Consider the following 20,811-nt stretch of genomic DNA (forward strand, 5'->3'; position numbering starts at 1 on the left):
TTGCCCAAGAATATTGAACATAAAGGTCTGCAAAGAGACTAGTATAAGAAAATTTATGAACTCTACTCATAATGGCCTCAGATTGGAAACAACCCAAATGTTTATCAATATGGAAATAGATAAATTTGATATAATTGTACAATGGAATACTACCCAGCAATGAAAGGAACAAACTAATGAAACATGTAACAACAGGATAAATTTTAAAATCATTATGATGAGTGAAAGAAGCTAGACATTAAAGAGTGCAGGTTGAAACATTCCGTTTTTATGGAGTTCCGGTACAGGCAAGTAATCCATAGTTATATTAAATAATTAGAAAAATGGTGATCTCTGCGAAGAGTTATCAACTGGTTGTGGACATGAAGGAATTTTTTAGGGTGTGGAAATGTTCCACATATTGACCTAGGTGGTAGTTATTTGGGTATATACTATATAGGCAAAAATTCCTTGAGTTGTACAATGAAGTTCCATGCTTTATGTATGTTGCACTTGTGTGTGTGCACGCGCACACACACACCTCTAACTAAAATGCAGTATTGTATGCTTTGCTTGGTGCCTAAGAGGGTCCTAGCTATAATGTCCTTGGTCTTGGAAAAGGGTCCCTCTGTTAGTTGTCTGTTTTTATATAACTACTCCAAAAATTAGCAGCTTAAGATAACAAACATTATCTCACAGTTTGTGTGGGTCAGGAATTTGGGGGCAACTCAAAAGGATCTCTCATGAGTTTCCAGCCAAGATGTCAGCCAGGATTGCAGTCATCTGAAGGCTTGACTGGGGTTGGATGATTCTTGTCAAGATAGCTCATCTACATGGCTATGATAACTGACTCACATGAAGGCCGCCATTCCTTGCTGGCTGTTTGTAGGAGGCCTCAGTTACATGTCACGTGGACCCCTCTGTAGAGCTGCTTAAGTGTTCTTACAGCAGAGCAACTGCCTGCCCCCAGAGCAAGTCCTAATCTCCAAGGTCACCTTCACTTCCTCCATATTCTATTCTGTAGAAGCCAGTCACTACTGTAGAGTCTACATTCAAGAAGAGGAAAGTTAGGCTCCACCTTCAAAAGTCACTTGAAAAAAAAAAATCAGGGCATATCATAGCTCAAACTATGGCATCTAAAATATAACTATTCTAAACATTAGTTTATAAGGTACTAGTCTTTCCCCTTTAGCATGTTAAATAAATTCCATGCCATTTTGTTTAATGTGGCCCTGAACTAATTGATCAGCAAAGATGGTTCTAGTGTGACATCAATTCTAAGCCAAGACTGAAAGTCGTTTAAACATCTAAGAAATGTTTTACCTCTCAAATTCTATCAGCTTCACCAAAGGGGCTCTCCTGTACCTTAAGAGCTAACAAAAATTTCCCACTAGTCAAGGCCTACCTAGGACATACCTGATCTTCCATATCTGAAGGAGTGCTTTTTGCAACACAGTTCCCTGGTCTAGATGTGAGATGAACAGGTAACAGAGAGATAAACACGCATCTGTTATGGTAAGCTGGCAGGGAAGGAGGTCATGTTTGTGTTCCAGGCACTTCATTAAGCATTCACTTTACATTTGTCTTTTCAGAAGCTGGCCTTCCTTGCTTTGCTTTGGAGGATCATTAACTATCATTAAAAGAACCAATCTGGCTACTGTTATGTACCTTAGAGCAATCCATCCAGAGTTGCTCGTGGGATACACAATTCTATCAGAAACCAACATGTGATATCCAGGTGCCTGCCCTAAGTAGCTTTTGATTTGGTGATCATAGCAGAAACACCTGCCTGCTTTTCTTGACTCTTAGTGTGCGTGGCTTGTGGTCTGAATCAGTCATCACACAGGTACATTGTCCCTCTGGAGGTTGACTGCTTAACCCTTTAAGGTGCCTCTAAGGATCCTCCAAAGCGAATTTCACGTACACGAGGTCGTGTATATTTAGAATCAAAGTATCCTAAATGTACCACAAACTTGAAAAACATTTATCTAGTTTTTTTGTGTGGTAATAAGAGAAAGTGTTTTATTGAAATAGATTCAATTCTTGCATATAAATTGGTTTTTTTTTTTTTTTAAAGGGTAGGCTAACTTTTGTAACTAACAGTCCCCAAATTTCAGTGACTTAGCACAGTAAGAGTTATTATTGTTTATACAATGCCAGTGTAGACATTGGCACATTCTTTTAAACAGCCCTACTCCACATGGTGACTCAGGGATTTAAGCCCTTCCATCTTGCAACATCACCATCTTCAATACATGACTTATAGGGCAGAAAGGGAAGAGAGTATGGGGAAGTTAGGCCAGATCCTTGACTGTCTTTGCCCAGAGTTGACACCCATCATTTCTGCTTACATTCTGATGGCCAAGACTTATCACATGGCCCTACTTAGATGCAAAAAGGGCTGGGAAATGTAGTCAAGAAGAAAGCTGTTTACCAGCAACATTTCTATACTGTGGAAGAAGAGTCCCAGTTTTGGGGGTCAAGTAGTCTTCCTCTGCCATACTCATGCTTCCAGATGAGGAAACTGAGGCTGAAAAAGTTTAGATAATTTTCTCAAGTCGTATAACTAGCATGTAGCAGATCTGGGATTTGAACCCTGGTCTATTTGATTCCTCAGTCTGTGTTATTCCTACATTTTAAAAATGAGATATCTACATTTTAAATTTTACCTGGGCTTGGATGTTCAACCACATTGAACTTTTCAGATTCTGAAAATCTTTTCAGATTCTGGCCTCGACAGGAGGAAGGCTACAACAGTCTATGGCAAGCAACTTCAGTTTTGCCCCACAGCCCAAAGAATTCTTCCAGCTTGTCCTTCCAAACCTTCTTTGTCCCTGACAAGTCACTTTAGATTGATGGCTTTGCTGGATGGTCACTGGTTTTAATTTTGTTTCTGGATGGGGATTTTCAGATACCCTTAGCTCTGAGTTCTAGATCCCAGAAGGAGTCCCATGCTCAGTCGTCTCTGACCTCAGCCCAGTCTCCTGGTCTCTGGTCCTCAGCCAGCCCACCTCCCAGCTTGCTACCTTGCCAGAGAGGTGGTAGTGCCAGGGAATTGGACTTGCAAAGTGGTTTCCTGTTAACTACTGATTAAAGTCTCTATTACAAGAAAACAAGAAATGTTTTTCTATTCCCAGAGATATTTTAAAGTAAGAAATGTTGATTTTAGCAAAGATGTTTATGTTTCATTAAAATATTTGAATTTTACAAGCATTATCATTTTTAGTTTTGCTTATTACCTTCCACTCTTTTCTTCTACTTTTATATGTAGTATATAGTCCCTAATCATAATATACATACCGTTGCATTCTTGTTCACTTAACACATTGTAAACATTTTCCAAATTAAATTGTTCTATAGTTCTTAAAAAAAACGATGTGTATAATAAAATTATACACAATTATACAATTATCTCTTTATCAAAAAGATTAATAGCAAAGAGTTTATAGGTGTAAATTGAAGTGCAATACGTGAATTTGCTAACTCTTCTTTCCCATGCAGATATTTCTCAGGAAGAAGTCATTCACAGAATTGCATATGGACATCACCATACGTACCTACGCGGTGGCATCAGTGAATGGAGAAGGGGATGACTGAATATTAAGGTCACATTGAGAGGCCAATGTCTGTGGCATAGACCAACATTTTGAAAGTGGCTGAACTAGAAATTAAACCTCAGGTATGGCTGACTCCAAAGCTCTAGCACCTTCTACTGTATCTGGCTGTCTACCACAACAACTTCAAAATGAGGAGGTTGAAATACGTTAATGATTTTCAGACTCTGCTCTAAGGAGTTCTAGGTAGGTCCATGACGAATCACCTCCACCTTTTCTTTTTTTTTTTTTTTTTGAGTCAGGGGTCTGCCTCTGTCATGCAGGCTGGTGTGCAGCAGTGCCATGATCCAGCCTCAAAATCCTGGGATCAAGCAATCCTATGACCTTAGCCTCCCAAATAGCTGGGACTACAGGCATGTGCCACCATGTCTGGCTAATTTTTATTTTTATTTTTTGAAGAGATGGGGTCTTGCTATGTTGTCTAGGCTGGTCTCAAGCTCCTGGGCTCTCACAATCCTCCTGCCTGAATCTCTGGAAGTGATGGAATTACAGGAATAAGCCACTGCTCCTGGCCTTCCACTTTTATCTGTTTCATATATTGGGCTTTCCTGTAAAATATCTTCCAAGAGATTTAGCAGGAATCTATTGGGGCCTACTCTGGGCTTTCACAATCCCGTGGCTGTTAATGGATGACTCCCAAGGTCCCTTCTGCCATTAACATTCTCGTAGTTAAAAATGTGGTTCTACAATAGTTTGCCTTTCAGAGCAGCAGAGAAAAAGTGGGGTGTCCTATGGTCTGATTGCCATCTCTACCTTGCGAGTGGTCATTAGAGGAACCCAAATCCTCAAACCCTGTAATAAACATAGAATTCTTTTTTCCCCCTCCTTATTGGTCCAGATTTATTGATCTGGTTTCAAATAAAATAATATAGATGCTAATCAGAGGAAACAATAACTTTGTGCTCTTCCAACTATCTTAATGCAGCTTAATGCAGTTTTTCATCAGAATATTTTTAAAATTTAAAGACATGTTTACTATTTTTCCTCAATGTAAAGATCATTCATGCACATATGAAGGTCAGAACATTTTTTATAAAGTAAAATGTGAATAATCTCATTGACTCAGAGTTGATGATGATGTTCACATTTATTGAATGTGCCAGATTGTGTTGTGAACACTTTGTATGTCTTATTTAATTACACTATATGTAGCCCATTGCTGCATGATGAGCAGGCTGTGAAATTGAATGCCCCCAAATGGAATTTAGCATTATTAGACAAGATCCCACACTAAGCGGAAAGGAAAGGTGAAACTCAACTGAGTTTTCCTGGGAGCTGGTTGCTGAGGTGGTTGTAAGGAAGACTCTGGCCTAAAAAGCTCGAGTCCAGAGGTTGAATGCGGGCCCTTTCTTTCTTCATTCCTGCCTTTTCTTCTACTCCCCAGGCCTGTGAAACATCCTCAGATCTTTGCCTTTGTCCCCCAGGTATGAGTCTCTCCACCTGTAACAGAGGATTGTCCCTGTCCTCTGGAACTTAGCTCTGGTGTGAAGACAAGATAGCTCGGGGAAAGAAATGCTGGGTTTTGAGTCAGAACACAGCACACAGGGAAGGAATTAATTGAGAATTCTTCCCAAACTGTAAGATCACTGCTCAGCCGTGTTATCAGAAGAACATACGGGAAAACTGTGTCAATGTCCTTATGAACTGTGGGATGGTTTGCTAATTCCCTGTAGGGAAACAACAGCAGACTCGAATTTCTTGACTTTTGACTGGTTGTTTATTTGTGTATTTACTTTTACATGTATGTACTGTCATGGGATCCTTAGGGTGTTGCTTTACCAGCTGGAAACCTCTGTGGCTAGCAGTGCCTCTTCTTGGGTTTTGCTCACACCCGCTGGGCTCTTCTGCCCACTTGGCCCATCAGGCCCATCTCCTGCTTCCAGCCCAGATCCCACACCTGCCAGGGTGTGTGAGTGAGCAAGTGCAGGGTCCAGCCACTGCACACAGCCAGTTGTGCCAGCTGTGGTGGGGCAGGCAGCTCCAGGCGCCAGTACAGGCGCCAGCTCTGTGCAAGGCTGCAGCTGGACCAGACGTACTGCAAACAGCTTCTGCTGTGGGTACCAGCATGTGCACAAGGGGAATGCAATAACACCGGAAAGCTCAGAGACACCAGGAACCACAAAGCCCCAAAGAAGGAGTTATAGCATGTCACAGCCATGACTTGGGGAGCCCTGAGGTCTGGGCTCCCAGAAAGTCTTCTCTCCTTCTTGTCACCCACAATATGGTGAGCAGGGGGCATGTTTCATTCCTGTTTGTGTTACAGCTCTTTCAGTCCCACCACTCAGCAGGTCCTGAGTTCTTGTCCCATGTCCAGGAAGAATGAGGCACATGGGCAACTGAAGAGTGAGCAAGATGGAAAGGAGCTTCATTGAATGACAGAATAGTTCTGAGGAGACCCGAAGTGAGTAGCTCCTTTCCACAGGCAGGCCATGCTGATGAGTGTCCAGCTCTCAGTGGAGAGGAGACCCATAGCGGGCAGCTCCTTTCCACAGGCAGATCATCCTGACCAGTATGCAAGTGTGGCTGAATCCAGGGATTTTATGGGCTTAGAAGGGAGGAACTGCATGATGATTGGTCCATGGGTGGCCATGGGCATACCTGGAAAAAGCACCATAAATTTTCACTCTGGGTCATGAACACCACCTGGGACTGGCAGCCTGGCCCCCAGGCTTCAGGCTGTCCCTGGTTTGAAGGTGGGTCTTCACCAGGGACCCACCCCTTCCCTCCTAGGAACCTGTCTGCCTCCTGCCACCATCAACATGCCCTCCATGGCACCCAGGCTGTTCACACCAAGGGGCGCTTGCAGGCCTGCATCAAGCCTCCCTCAGCCCTCCTGGCCTCCCTTCCTGGCTCGTTGGTGCTCAGTTTCAGAGGGGGCCAAGGCAGTGGGGAATGTCTGGCATGTCAGTGCTGCCCTGAGTGTGGACACACCTAGCTGGGCCATGACAGCACCCAGTTTCAGGCTCTGACATTGGAGCAGGTGCCGGGAGTTGGGAGAGGCCAGAGAGTGGAAGCAGGCACTTCCAAGCCTGTGGGGGCAGGGGGCTTCCCATGCCCCTGAGCGTACAGGGATGCCTGGGTCTGGAACTGTGTCAATGTGGCTGCTGCTGCACTGGGGAGTGAGGGGCTGTTGCCCAGCCAACTCGGTAGGGGGTGGGACCCCTGCCTATTCCCACCCTCCTCTGGCTCTGTGGAACACATAGCCCCAGCTGCACCTTCCCCACTGCAGCTGGCATCCCCACAGTGGCTGCTCCAAACAGGCCACCGCCACCATCAGTACCCTGGGCTTTGAAAAGATAATGGCTGCTAGTTGTGCAAACTTTTCAAAATAGACTCTTCACTCTAGTTATTGTTTTGTGTGTATGCATTTGTGAGTATGAATTTGTGAGTATGCATTTGTGTGTGTGGCAAATTTGGGGAAAGACATTGGGTCATATGAATTCATCATAGTGGAACACAAGTCAGAACTGAGTTTCACAATTTCCCAGGGTTATGCAACGAGAGTCAGACTAGCTCAGAGTCTTTGAAATATTGTAGACAACTCAAATATTGTGTGCATTTTTCTCAGAAAAAGTTACAGTATTTAAATTATTATTTAATTGTATTGTAACTTAGTCTAAAGTCTGCGCTTAGACTGAAGAGCCGATAGCAGATTCAGTTCCCCTTTACATTTATCCATAAGGGTGGTTTGTCTGTGCCGAATGGGGGAATGGGACATCAATCACCACTTATAACCCTGCTTATAACTTTATAACGTTATTGCTGGGAAATTTCATTCCTGCTTGCTCATGACTTAAAAAAAATACATCCCATTTATACATTTAGAATTAGGCCCCCTTCCCTAAAAAAATCCATAAGTATTCATAACAGATTCAAAGGAGATAAATTACCCAACACTGACTCTGAAGAATAACCCAGGGAGGTGGTGATTAAAATACTTCGGCCTTATGAAAGGAGCATATCTTTGGACCAGATTAATTTCCTTTTGGCATTTATGCAGAACAGGGAGTCGATCTCTGCAGATTCTAATTTACAACAATGTCAACATTTAAAATAGACCACTAATAAAGACACCAAGAACAAACATGCCTCTAACCTGAGGTACATCAAATAACCCTTCCCTTGTATGTTTGTTGTTTTGACATTAAATGTGAATAAATAGAAAAGTGGGATCAATATTAGGTACACATTTAAACTATGTTTAATAATAATTGTATGAGCATCTCACATCATTGCTTTTTTTTCTTTGTGGTGTTAGTGAGGTATAACTGACACATGTATTTAAAGCATACAGTTTGATGAGTTTACACACACACATGTATCCATGAAACTGTTGCAGGACTTTTCCTTAGTTCAGTTAAAGACAGGGTTTTTTGTCCTATGGCCATGAAAATTCAGGCTTGCAGACCATTGAGTAAGACAGGGTTTTATTGGGTAAACAGGGAGAAAAGTGGGAAACAGAGACTCTTGCTAGGCCAGAGTCCCTGCTAGAGCACTTCCCGCCCACCATTTGAATCCCACGTTCCACACAGGAAGAGGAGGGACCAGGCTTCTCCCCGTTGCAAAGGTCGTGAACTTCCTGAGGCTCCACCTCAGTGGGCAGGCTGATTGGAGTTTCTCCAGGGACCCCCACCCGCCTGGCTGTCTCAAAACCATCACCACAATTAAGATGATAAACATGTCTATTAGCCCCAAAAGTTTTCTCATGGCCCTTTGTAATTCCTCCCTATATACCCCTTCTCATCCATCTAGGCAATTGTTGATCTTCTGTCTTTCACTATGGACTAGTTGGCATTGTTTGGGATTTAAAAAATTTATTTTTGTAGAGAAAGGGTCTCACTTGGTCACCCAAGCTGGAGGGCAGTGTTGACTTCCTGGGTTCAAGTGACCCTCCCACCTCAGCTTCTTGAGTAGCTGGGACCACAGGTATGCTCCACCATGCCTGGCTAATTTTTAAAGAGACAGGGTCTTGTTATGTTGTTCAGGCTAGTCTCAAACTCCTGGCCTCTGGTGATCCTCCCACCTTGGCCTCCCAAAGGGTTGGGAATACAGGCATGAGCCGCTGTGCCCAGCCTTGAATTTCATACAGATTTATTTTTTTGGTTTAGTTTCTTTTTCTCAGCATAGTTATACTGAGGGTCATTCATGTTACTGTATGCATCATTAGTTCAGACCTTTTCATTGCTGAGCAGGATTCACACTTGATTAGCTTTTTTTTTTTTTTTTTTCCAGTCAGGGCCTTACTCTCTCACCCAGCCTGGAGTGCAGTGGCCCAATCTCGGCTCACCACAACCTCTGCCTGCTAGGCCTAAGCAATTCTGCCTCAGCCTCCCAAGTAGCTGGGATTACAGGTGTGCGCCATTACTGCCCAGCTAATTTTTGCATTTTTAGTAGAGATGGAGTTTCACCATGTTGGCCAGGCTGGTCTCGAACTCCTGACCTCAAATGATGCACTTGCCTCAGCCTCCCAGTGTTGGGATTACAGGCGTGAGCCTCCGTGCCCCACCCCACATGATTAACTTTTGATAGCTTGAAATGTCTAGAATTTGCCCAACTCCAGGCAGTCAAAAATAAAGAATGAACCAGTCCACCTCTAGTAATGACCATCAACTGGGACGTAGTACACCGTTAACATGTCAACATGAGACTTAAATGTACATTATTTTCCTTATCGTTCATTGCCTCTAGGATGCAAAATAGTAAATAGAACTGCAGGAATAATGGATAAAATGGTGAAAATCACCTTTGCCTTCCAAGCTAGCCAAAGGGAAATGAAAACATGAGCTAATCTCAAATATTATATCAATTCTTACAAAATCCTCTTTAATTCAATTTGTGTGTTGTGAATTGAAAAGATTGAGAAAAATATTGTTCAACTTTTAAAAGATAATTTGGGGCTAGAAACTTCACAAATGTAATGAAAGGAAGATTGGGTCCTTGTACGCAAGTCAACGAATTTAGGAAATTTCTTAGGGAATCAGCACTGATATAGACTGGGGGATTTAGTGAATGTAATTTATTTAGATGTTACCTTTTAAGAACAGCATTTTTACATTATAGAAGCAATAATGTTCATAGCAGCACTATTTACAATAGATATAAATGGAAACAACCCATGTGTTCGCCAGCTGATAAATGGATAAACAAAATTTGTATATCCATACAATGTACTATTATTCAGTCATAAAAAGGAATGAAGTATTGGCCAGATGCTACAACATAGTGAACCTCGAAAACATGATGCTAAGTGAAAAGCTGGACACAACAGCTCACAGGTTGTATTATTTCATTTTTACAGAATATCCAGAATAGGCAAATTCATAGAGACAGAAACCAAATTAGTGGTTGCCAGGGACTGGATAGGATAATGGGAGTGACTGTTTGATGGATACAGGGTTCCCTTTTGTTGCAATGAAAATGTTCTGGAACTAGACAGTTGTGATGATGGTACATTGTGAATGTACTAAATGCCATGAAATTGTACACTTTAAAATGCTAAAAATGATAAATTTTATGTTACATATACTTCACCACACTAAAAAGCAATATATACCATGTAAAAATTTAGAAGGTAAAGATAAGCTCAAAGGAAACTAAAAATAAATGTGTCTGTCTCTATTATCTATTTATCTGGTTCTGTCTCAGTGAAGACAGAATGTTGCTGTCCATATAATCTGTAGCCTAGTTTTTCTTTTAATATATCATAAATTTATATCATCCAATATTCTTTACAGTATTTTTAATGACTACAATATTCCACTGAATTAAGGAAAAATAATTTCTTTGGCCAGTCTATTATTGAGCATTTAGTTTATATATATTACGAATAATATTGAAATATTCTTGTAGGTAAGTATTTGCCCACATTTGTGATTATTTTCTCAGAACAAATTCTGGGAGGTTGAATTGCCTAGATAAAGAATGTAAACATTTAAAACACTGATAGACTTTACTTTTTAAAAATAGTTCTAGATTTACAGAAGAATTGAACAGAAGGTTTCTGTATACTGTCCCCACCTTCAGTTGCCCCTGTTATTAATACCTTATATTACTATGGTACATTTGTTACCATATGTAACAAATTAATGAATTGATATTGATTCATAATTTTTAAAGTTCACACTTATTCAAATTATCTTATGTATTAGGGTTCTCTAGAGGGACAGAATTAATGGAATATAGATATATATCATAAATATATATAAAAATATATATTAAATAACTTGGAGTCCGATGTTTGAGGGCAGGAAGCATCAGCATGGGAGAAAGATGTAGGCTGGGAGGCTAGGTCAGTTTCTCTTTTCACATTTTTCTACCTACTTACATTCTAGCCTGGCTGGCAGCTGATTAGATGGTGCCCACCCAGGTTAAGGGTGGGTCTACCTTTCCCAGCTCACTGACTCAAATGTTAATCTCCTTGGCAACACCCTCACAGACACACCCGGGATTAATACTTTGTACCCTTCAATCCAGTCAAGTTGACTCTCAGTATTAACCATCATACCTTAGTTTTTATCTAATGTCCATTTTTTGTAGTTGTTCAATGATCCCATTGAGGATACCACATTATATATATGTGAAGTAATGGATACATTAATTAGCTAACGTGTATATTCTTTAGCTAATTACAATATACAATTAGTAATTATATATTATACATATATGCATATAATACAATATACACATATACATATATTATACATATCTATATACATATAGTCTTTTGAGACAAGGTCTCACTCTGTCGCCCAGGCTGGAATGCAGTGGCGCCATCTCAGCTCACTGCAGCCTCCACCTCCTGGGCTCAGAAGATCCTCCTACCTCAGTCTTTTACATAGCTGGGACTACAGGTGTGCACCATCATGCCTGGCTAATTTTTGTACTTTTTGTAGAGACAGGGTGTTGCCATGTCTCCCAGGCTGGTCTCAAACTCCTGGGCTCAAGCCATCCTCCTGCCTCAGCCTCCCAAAGTACTGGGACTATGAGCATGCACCACCATGCCTGGCCCCACGTTATATTTAGCTGTCATGTCTCAGCCTCCCCTTGGGTGTGACAGTTTGTAGATTTTCTTTGTTTTTGGTACCTTGTTTTGAGGAGTACTGGTTTAGGTATTTTACAGAATATTCCTCAGAATCTGTCTGATGTTCTCATGACTAGATTGGGATTCTGGGTTTTGGGGGACGATCACAGAGGTAGTATACCATTTTCATCACATATCAAGGGTGCATACTGTCAATGTGATTTGTGACTGTTGATATTGACCTTGATCCCTGGCTGTGCAGCATTTGTCCTGGTGGTCCCCTGTGAACTTCCTCCTCCCCCTCTCCATACTGTACTCTGTGGAAGTAAGTAGCTACTTCTGATACACGTATAATTGTGAAATGGTTAAATCAAGCTAATTAACATATTCATTACTTCACATATTGTGGTGAGAACATTTAAGATCTACCCTCTTAGCAATTCTGAACTATACGGTACATTATTAACTATAGTCAGCAGGTTGTACAATAGATCTATTGAACTTATTCATCCTAAGTGAAACTTTGTACTCTTTGACCAATATCTCCCCATTGTTCCCCTGGCAACCACCATTCTACTCCCTGCTTCTATGAGTTTGACTTTTTTTTTTTCTTTTGAGATGGAGTTTCACTCCAGCTCTGTCACCCAGGCTGGAGTACAGCAGTGTGATCTTGGCTCACTGCAACCTCCACCTCCCGGGTTCAAGCGATTCTCCTGCCTCAGCCTCCCGAGTAGCTGGGATTACAGGTATGCACAACTAGGATTGTCTAATTTTTGTATTTTTAGTAGAGACAGGGTTTTGCCATGTTGGCCAGGCTGGTCTTGAACTTCTGACCTTAGGTGATCCACCCACCTCAGCCTCCCAAAGTGCTTGGATTACAGGAGTGAGCCACCCGGCCTGGTCTATGAATTTGACATTTTTCAGACTCCACATATACGTGAGATCACACAGTATGTGTCTTTCTGTGCCTGGCTTGTTTTACTTAGGTTGATGTCTTCCAGTTTCATCCATGTTATCCTAAATTACAGGATTTCCTTTTTTTTTAAAGGTGAAAATAATATTTCAGTGTGCATATTTACCACATTTTCTATTTATCTAGTGTTGGACAGTTAGGTTGATTCTGTATTTTGGCTATTGTGAAAAATTCTGCAATGAATAGGCATACTGATTTCTTTCTTTCTTTCTTTTTTTTCTTTTAGCTGTGGGCTCAGGCTGGTCTCCAACTCCTGACCTTAGGTGATCTGCGTCAGCCTCCCAAAGCTCTTGGATTACAGGCGTGAGCCACTGCACCCAGTCAGGCAGACTGATTTCAATTCCTTTGGATATATACTCAGTAAAGAGATGGCTGGATTGTACGGTAGTCCTCTTTTTAATTTTTTGAGAAATCTCCATACTGTTTTCTATAATGGCTGTACTAATTTACATTTCCATTAGCAATGTGCCAGGGTTCCCTTTTCTCCACAGCCTCACCAACACTTGTTATCTTTTGTCTTAATAATAGCCATTCTGACAGGTGGGCGGTGATACCTCGTTGTGGTTTCGATTTGCAGTTCCCTAATGATGAGTGATATTGAACATCTTTTCATTTGCCTGCTGGCCATTTGTATGTCTTCCTTTGAGAAATGTCTATTCCTGAATAGACTTATGCCCATTTTTTAATAGAGTCTTTTAAAATATTGTTTTAGGTCCTTATGTATTTTAGATATTCCTTATCAGATGTATGGTTTGCAAATACAGCATTTCCTCTCGTTCTGTAGGTAGTCTCTTTACTCTGTTAATTTTTCCCTTTGCTGGACAAAAGCTTAATTTGATGCAACCCATTTGTCTATTTTTGCTTTTGTCACTCGTGGTTTTGGAGTCATATTCAAAAAATCATTGCCCAGACCAATGTTATGAAGCTTTCTCCTATTTCTTTCTAGTAGTTTTACAGCTTCAGGCCTTATGTTTAAATCTTTAATCCATTCTGAGTTGATTTTTATCTATGGTGTGAGATAAAGGTTCAATTTCATCCTTCTCCTGCTGCATGTGGGTAGCCAGCTTTCCCAGTATCATCTATCGAAGAAACTGTCTTCTCCACATGTGTGTTCTTAGCACCTCTGCAGAGAATCAATTGATGTTAATAAATAAATTCAGTCAAGTTGCAGGATACAAAATCAACATAGAAAAAGTAATAGGATTTCTATATACTCACAATGAACTATCAGAAAAAGAAATAAAACAATTCTACTTACAATGGCTTCAAAAAAAGTAAAATACTTTGGAATAAATTTAACCAAGCAGATGAAAGATCTGTACACTGAAAACTATAAAACGTTGATGAAAGAAATTGAAGACAGAAATGAAAGATATTCTGTGTTCATGGATTAGAACAATTAATATTATTAAAATGTTCATACTACCCAAAGTCATCTACAGATTCAATGCAATATCTATCAAAATTCTAATGTCATTCTTCACAGAAATAGAAAAAACAATCCTAAAATTCATATGGATCCACAAAAAGCCCTGAATACCTGAGGCAATTGAGTAAAAGGAACAAAGCTGGAGGTATCACACACTATCTGATTTCAAAATGTACTGTAAAGCTAAAGTAAGGTCCTGGCATAAAAACACACACATAGACTAATGGAACAGAATAGAGAGCTCAGAAGTAAATACCCTGATAAATTTATCTTCAGAAAGTTATTATTTTCTAAAGTTGAGTACCCATGATATGAGAGAACATGACTTGACTAGATTGAGTTTTATCTCTGAACCAGGAAACAGTGGACACATTTCAAGATGGGTAACTGTAAATTATGGCCTCTCTTAAGGATTTCTGGAGCTCCTTTTAATGTTTCAAAGAATCTCAAAATGGGTGGAGAGCAGAGGGTCAAGTGTGTAATCGCTGCCAGCCTTTTGGGAGGCTGAGGTGGGAGGATCACCTGAGCCCAGGAGTTCAAGACCAGCCTGGGCAACACGGCAAGACCCCATCTCTACAAAAATTTAAAAAGTTAGCTGAATGTGGTGGTGCACACCTGGAGTCCCAGCTACTTAAAAGGCTGAGGTGGGACGATCACGTGAGGCTGGGAGGTTGAGGCTGCAGTGAGTCATGATTATACCACTGTACTCCAGCCTTGGTGACATAGTGAGACCCTGTCTCAAAAACAAAACAAAAGGTGTGATTGTTAAGTAAAAAGACTAATTTTCTCACAATCTGTGTTAGTTTACTAGGGATGCCATAACAAAGTACTACAAACTGGGTAGTGTATGCAACAGAAATTTCTTTCTTTCCAGTTCTGGAAGCTGGAAGTCCAAGCTGTCAGTAGGGTTGATTTCTTCTGAGGCCATTCTTCCTTCCTTCCTTCTTCTCTCTCTCTCTGTCTCTCTTTCTTTCTCTCTTTCTTTGACAGAGTCTCACTCTGTCAGTCAGGCTGGAGTGCAGTGGTGTGATCTAGGCTCACTGCAACCTCCGCCTCCCAGGTTCAAGCAATTCTCCAGCCTCAGCCTCCCGAGTGGCTGGGATTACAGGTGCCTGTCACCACGCCAGGCTAATTTTTTTGTATTTTTAGTAGAGACGAGGTTTCACCATATTGGCCAGGCTGGTCTCAAACTCCTGACCTCAAGTGATCCATCCTCCATGGTCTCCCAAAGTGCTGGAATTACAGGCATGAGCCACCATGTCCGGCCTCATATCATCTTGATATAGCAAAGGAGGACTGGTGTTCAGACACAAGAGGACTAGAGACTGTTGCCCATAGGTCTGAGTGGCACAGGAGGGCACCCACAATGTCCCAAAGCCTTCCTTGGGGAATGCGATTTAGCAGAGAGAGCGAGCCACTGGGAACCCAGGATAAGATGAGAACTGGGTCGGGACTGAGCTGTACTCTCAATGGAGAGAAGAAATGGGAGCCCCTCTTTGTGTTCCGTGGACCACCCAGTCCTCTTTCAAGAGAGCGCCTAACCTCTGTGATGCCCAGAGGCACACAGGACACATTAAGACCAAGAAGTGTGGACTTTTTGGATAAGCCATTGAGAGCTTAAATTCAATTCCAGAGTGGAGGGAGAGAGGGGGAAAAAAGGGAGAGAAAGAGAGTTTTAAACTGAATTGTGACTGCATTATAACCTGGAATTGACTAAGAAATGACTGAATTTGAATGAGTTTATCTGAAAGTGACTAGATTAAATTTTCTCTGAGGCAGAATGGAGGCTCAAGGCAGAAATTACACTCAGTTATAAAAGAATAGAGAAAATTATATTTTTGCACACTCAAGTCAGTGACTGTGAAATTTGTACTGGCTCCAATAATTACAGGTGGCCAGGTGTCAGTCAAATCTCAAGAATAGACCAAGGGATTATTATGTGCTGTTCTTCTAAGTTATTACCTGATCTGTGGCTGTACCTCAAAAGGTCAACACAATGTCTTATCATCAGAAATCATGATGAAACCCATTCACATTTCTCTTCACTCCTGCTGTCAGAAAGCAGAATCAAGCCTTGTGAGGTGGAAAAGGTACATTTTTCAGAGTTCTGAGGAGGCCCAGGCCAGGTTATAAACCTATGACCAAAAGAGGGAAAGTAAGAAACTGTAGGTGATGCTGGATATCTTCTGCCTACCCCTGCAGACCACTGTCCACACCTCCCCACAATTCTTCTGGGAGGCATATCCCTGTTCATGGCATCGCTGGGGCTCCTGCCCTTGAGAGGCATTGCCAAGAAATCAGAGGAAGGGAGAGAGTGAGTCTGTTGACGGTGGAAGGTATCCAAGTTACCAGTGGCGAACCTGTACGGGTCTGCAGCAACCTTAGTTCTTGCCTCCTCAGATAAAAGAATTCGACTGAGGGGCAAAAGGTAGAAAAAGACACCAAGGCAAGTTTTAGGGCAGAGTGAAGGTTTACTAAAAAGCTTTAGAGTGAGCCGGGCATGGTGGCTCACACCTGTAATCCCAGCACTTTGGGAGGCTGAGGTGGGAGGATCACAAGGTCAGGAGATTGAGACCATCCTAGCTAACATGGTGAAACTCCGTCTCTACTAAAACTACAAAAAATTAGCTGGGCATGGCAGTGAGTGCCTAATCCCAGCTACTCGGGAGGCTGAGGCAGGAGAATCACTTAAACCTGGGAGGCGGAGGCTGCAGTGAGCTGAGATCACGCCACTGCACTCCAGCTTGGGTGACAGAGTGAGACTCCTTCTCAAAAACAACAACAACAACAACAAAAGCTTTAGAGCAGGAAAGAAAAGAGTATTCCTGGAGGAGGGCCAAGCGGGTGTCTTGGAGGACAGTGTCTCCTTTGACCTTGGACTAAGGGTTTTATATGTTGGCATACTCCCTGCATCTTGTGTCCCTTTTCCCTCGACTCTTCCTTTGGGGTGAGCTGCCGCTCTGCGTGGTGTCCTGCTAGCACCTGGGAGGCGGGCATGTGCAGTGTTTACCGGAGTTGTGCTCATGCTCCCTCGCGGCATTCTTCCCTCTACCTGTGGGATGTGCCTGGAAAGTCTTGTATCAGTTAAGCGCTGCCTTTTGCCTCTTATTGCGCGTGCTGGAGCTCACTCGCCCGTCTCCTGAGATCTTATCAGGAAGCGGATGATCACCAGTTTCAGGTTTTTTCTATCTGTAGGGAGACTTCCTTTCCCTGGCGCTGACTGCGACTAATTATTATTTTAGATAGATAGTTAACAACCGCCTGACCATCACCTGATGGTTGCCTGACATTCTTGGTCAGGTGGAGCCTCTCCTGCTCTGCTCATGCCTGACCAGCTACCTACTGTAACAAGTCAGGATACCGATTCCTCTGTCCTCCCTGCCAGTCCCCACAGGCTGGCGGCAGCCCTCTCTGGAGGACCACAGCACCTGTCAGGCAACGCCATTCCATACAGTCACCCTTTCTGGGCTCCAAAAATCACTCTCTCTCCTTGCTTTGAGGCTAGGGTAGTAACATACTTTTAATACTGCCCCAAAGTACTGCCCTTTTTATGAGGGTTTCCCTAAACTTTGCCCACACCCTTGAAAATCATACTTTTATTAAACACTTTACTAATTAACTGCTGCGTCTCCTATAGTGTTCTTGGCTGATGCTTTGGAGACGGCTATATGCTATATAGCAAAGCCCTATGCCGTCTGCATGAACACAGGGAGTGGGCCATGTGAACATGTGTGCTCCAAACAACATGTTTTCTTCACAAAGCTGAGTCAAGAGCTGTGAGTGAGCAAGACTAATGATTTCTCAGGTGACATGCTTGCTTACTGTAGTACAGGTTCCAGAGTCTTTTGTGCATGATTCTGGTTGTATTCGAGATCTTTTAGCTCTTTAGGATCTTCAGCATAAATAGTAATTATTGCTATAGATGTGAAAAAAAAATGATAGCCTATAGAAAATTCTGGGTACTAAGGGGTTGGCTATTCCTTTTGAAACCAGGAGTGAACACGTCTAGGTTAAGGATTTCTATTAGGAAGGCGATGGCTGAGAATTCACATTCATATTGAAAGAGGGCAGGGAGAAGTCACTCATCATAGGCAATTTCTATTCTGTCAGCAGTGGTATTTCAATATAGACTGCGATCTCCCCAGCTCCTAGCCAATGGTTTCCTGTCTGAAGAAAGTCCCAGAGGTTCCAAGGCTCCCCTCGCCTCGATGTGCTCCACAGAGTGATACTTCCTCAATGTCTTAAATGTTCTTTATGCCATTAACACAATACTTTTTATTTTCAAACAGATATATGACCCTCTCAGGAGTTCGAGACCAGCCTGGCCAACATGGTGAAACCCCATCTCTACTAAAAATACAAAAAATTAGCCAGGGATGGTGGTGCATGCTTATAGTCCCAGCTACTCAGGAGGCGGAGGCAGGAGAATCGCTTGAACCAGGGAGGTGGAGGTTGCAGTGAGCTGAGATTGTGCCACTGTACTCCAACCTGGGTGACAGAACAAGGCTCCATTTCAAAAAAAAGACAGAAACAAAAAACAGATATATGACCCTGATAACTGGATTTTTTTTTTTTTTTTTTTTTTTTTAGTGGAGCAGCTTCCTCCTAGAAATTACACAGTAATGGTTTGGTCAAAAAGGCTTGGAATTTATTAAGAGCTAGAGCCATGCACCATGTTTTGTGTGTCATACTCACTTTTTTAGTAGGGAGACCAGAAAAATGCCACCACGGGGTATTTTCAGCTAAAATGAATGAATTATCTTTCCAAAGACTTGCCACAAACCAAGAAGCTCTGGGCCTGGCATTGGACAGCAGTTCTTTCCTTGGGTGTGAAGCGATGGCTGATCTGTTTGCAGAAGAGAAAATCAACAAAGACCAGCGATTTGTACTGCCCTCCTCTGCTCCTTAGAGCATGTTAGAGAGCACGATTTCAAAACGCAGTGGAGCCACAGGTCCCTCATGAGTCAGAGAAACCCATGCAGCCTCGTCCTGGGTGATGTGGCAATTTGAGCAAAGATGGGAAGTGTTTTGCCCTCCTAAGCTGAGCCTCCGGTAGTGACCACTCCCGGCACCCAAAGGTGCTTTGTGACCTTTGATGGGCTGCTTGCTCCCTCCCTCTGTACTTACGATTCCGGATTCCACGACACGACATAAAGTTTGTGTCTCATAGACTCCACGACATCAGTGAAGCCTGTGTTTTAGAGATGCAATATCCGATTCTGGAAACAGCCTTTTCTTGGCCCACTTCAAGAAGTTGGACTAAGCTTCAGGAAAACTGATATAGAAGGAGCCCCAGATGGGGATGCAGGGTGACCCAGGTCCTTAACGACTTGACAGTGACTTTGAGAGAGTCTCCTCAAACTTCCTGGGCTACTTTGCTGTGAAGTGGAAGTCCAGGCCCCATTAATGTTTCTTCTTCCTCTGCGATTGCTGCTGGCAACCTATGAGGTAGGTGAAGTGTCATAATTAATAGCACCCGGCCCTTTAAATCTGGTCTCCATAGCACCTCCGCAATGCCATTATTGTGTATGTGCTGCCTGTGGGGACGCTGGCTGGTGCTCTCAAAGGAGGACTCTAAGGGAGGCCTGCTGAAGCCTGCCACCACCACCAGGCTTTCTGTAATCGGATCTGCATAGGGGCCTCAGGGAGTGCAGCATGAAAACACCTATTTCCATGCACTCCCAACCAACACACTGAACAATCTATACTCTTGCTGAGAAAGACCCATGAGGGACTGAAAATTCTTTTTCTACGTGACACTGAGAAGACAGTCACATGGTTTGGGTAAGTCTCACTAAACAACCGCTCTCCTGTCCACCCAGCCCTCTGAGGAAACTCATTTCTGCTAAGGCAGAGGTGAGTATCCTGAACACAGTGTATGAGACAGATGAGTATGGATTTCAGTAACTGGATATATACTGAGAGCCAATTTTGACATATTTTACAGGAATGCAACCTTTTGTACGTAATAGAATGATCAGAAAGTTCAGCACTCCAAACCTAAACGGAGTATTAAAAATGCTTCACAATTGACTTTTTTCCTTCTTACAATCAATGAATAGATGTTGCTACATTATTATGAATTAAAGCCCGTGGTTTACGTTAGGATTCACCTTTGTGTTTTATATTTGATGGGTTTTGACAAATGCATGATGTCATATGCCCACCCTTACAGTATCATACAGAAGAGTTTCACTGCCCTTAAAAATCTCTTGTGCTCCATCTGGTCATCCTTCCCGCTCTCCTTCCCAGCTCTGACAACCACTGATCATTTTACAGTCTCCATAGTTTCACACAGCTTTTTCAGACTGGCTTCTTCACTTAACAGTATGCACTTAAGTTTCCTCCGTTTGTTCGTGGCCTGATAGCTCATTACTTTTTATCGCTGACTAATATTCCCTTGTGTAGAGGTACTATGGTTTGTTCATTTGCCTATTGAAGAATGTCTTGGTTGTTTCCAATTTTGGCAATTATGAATAAAGCTGCTACTAACATTCATGTATAGGTTCTCGTGTGGACATAAGTTTTCATATCCCTTTGGTAAATGCCTGGGAGCATGATTGTTAGATCATATGGTAAGACTATGCTTAGCTTTGTAAGAGCTGCCAAGTGATATTTCAAAGTGGCCTTATCATTTTGCATTCCCACCAGCAATGAATGAGAGTTCCTGTTGCTCCACATCCTCACCAGCATTTGGTGGTGTTGGTGTTTAGGATTTTAGCTATTCTAATAGGTTTGTAATGGTATCTCATGGTGGTTTTAATCTGCAATTCCCTAATGACATATGATGTTAGCA

This window comes from Theropithecus gelada, chromosome 13, assembly GCF_003255815.1.
Source record: "Theropithecus gelada isolate Dixy chromosome 13, Tgel_1.0, whole genome shotgun sequence".
Classification (NCBI taxonomy): domain Eukaryota; kingdom Metazoa; phylum Chordata; class Mammalia; order Primates; family Cercopithecidae; genus Theropithecus; species Theropithecus gelada.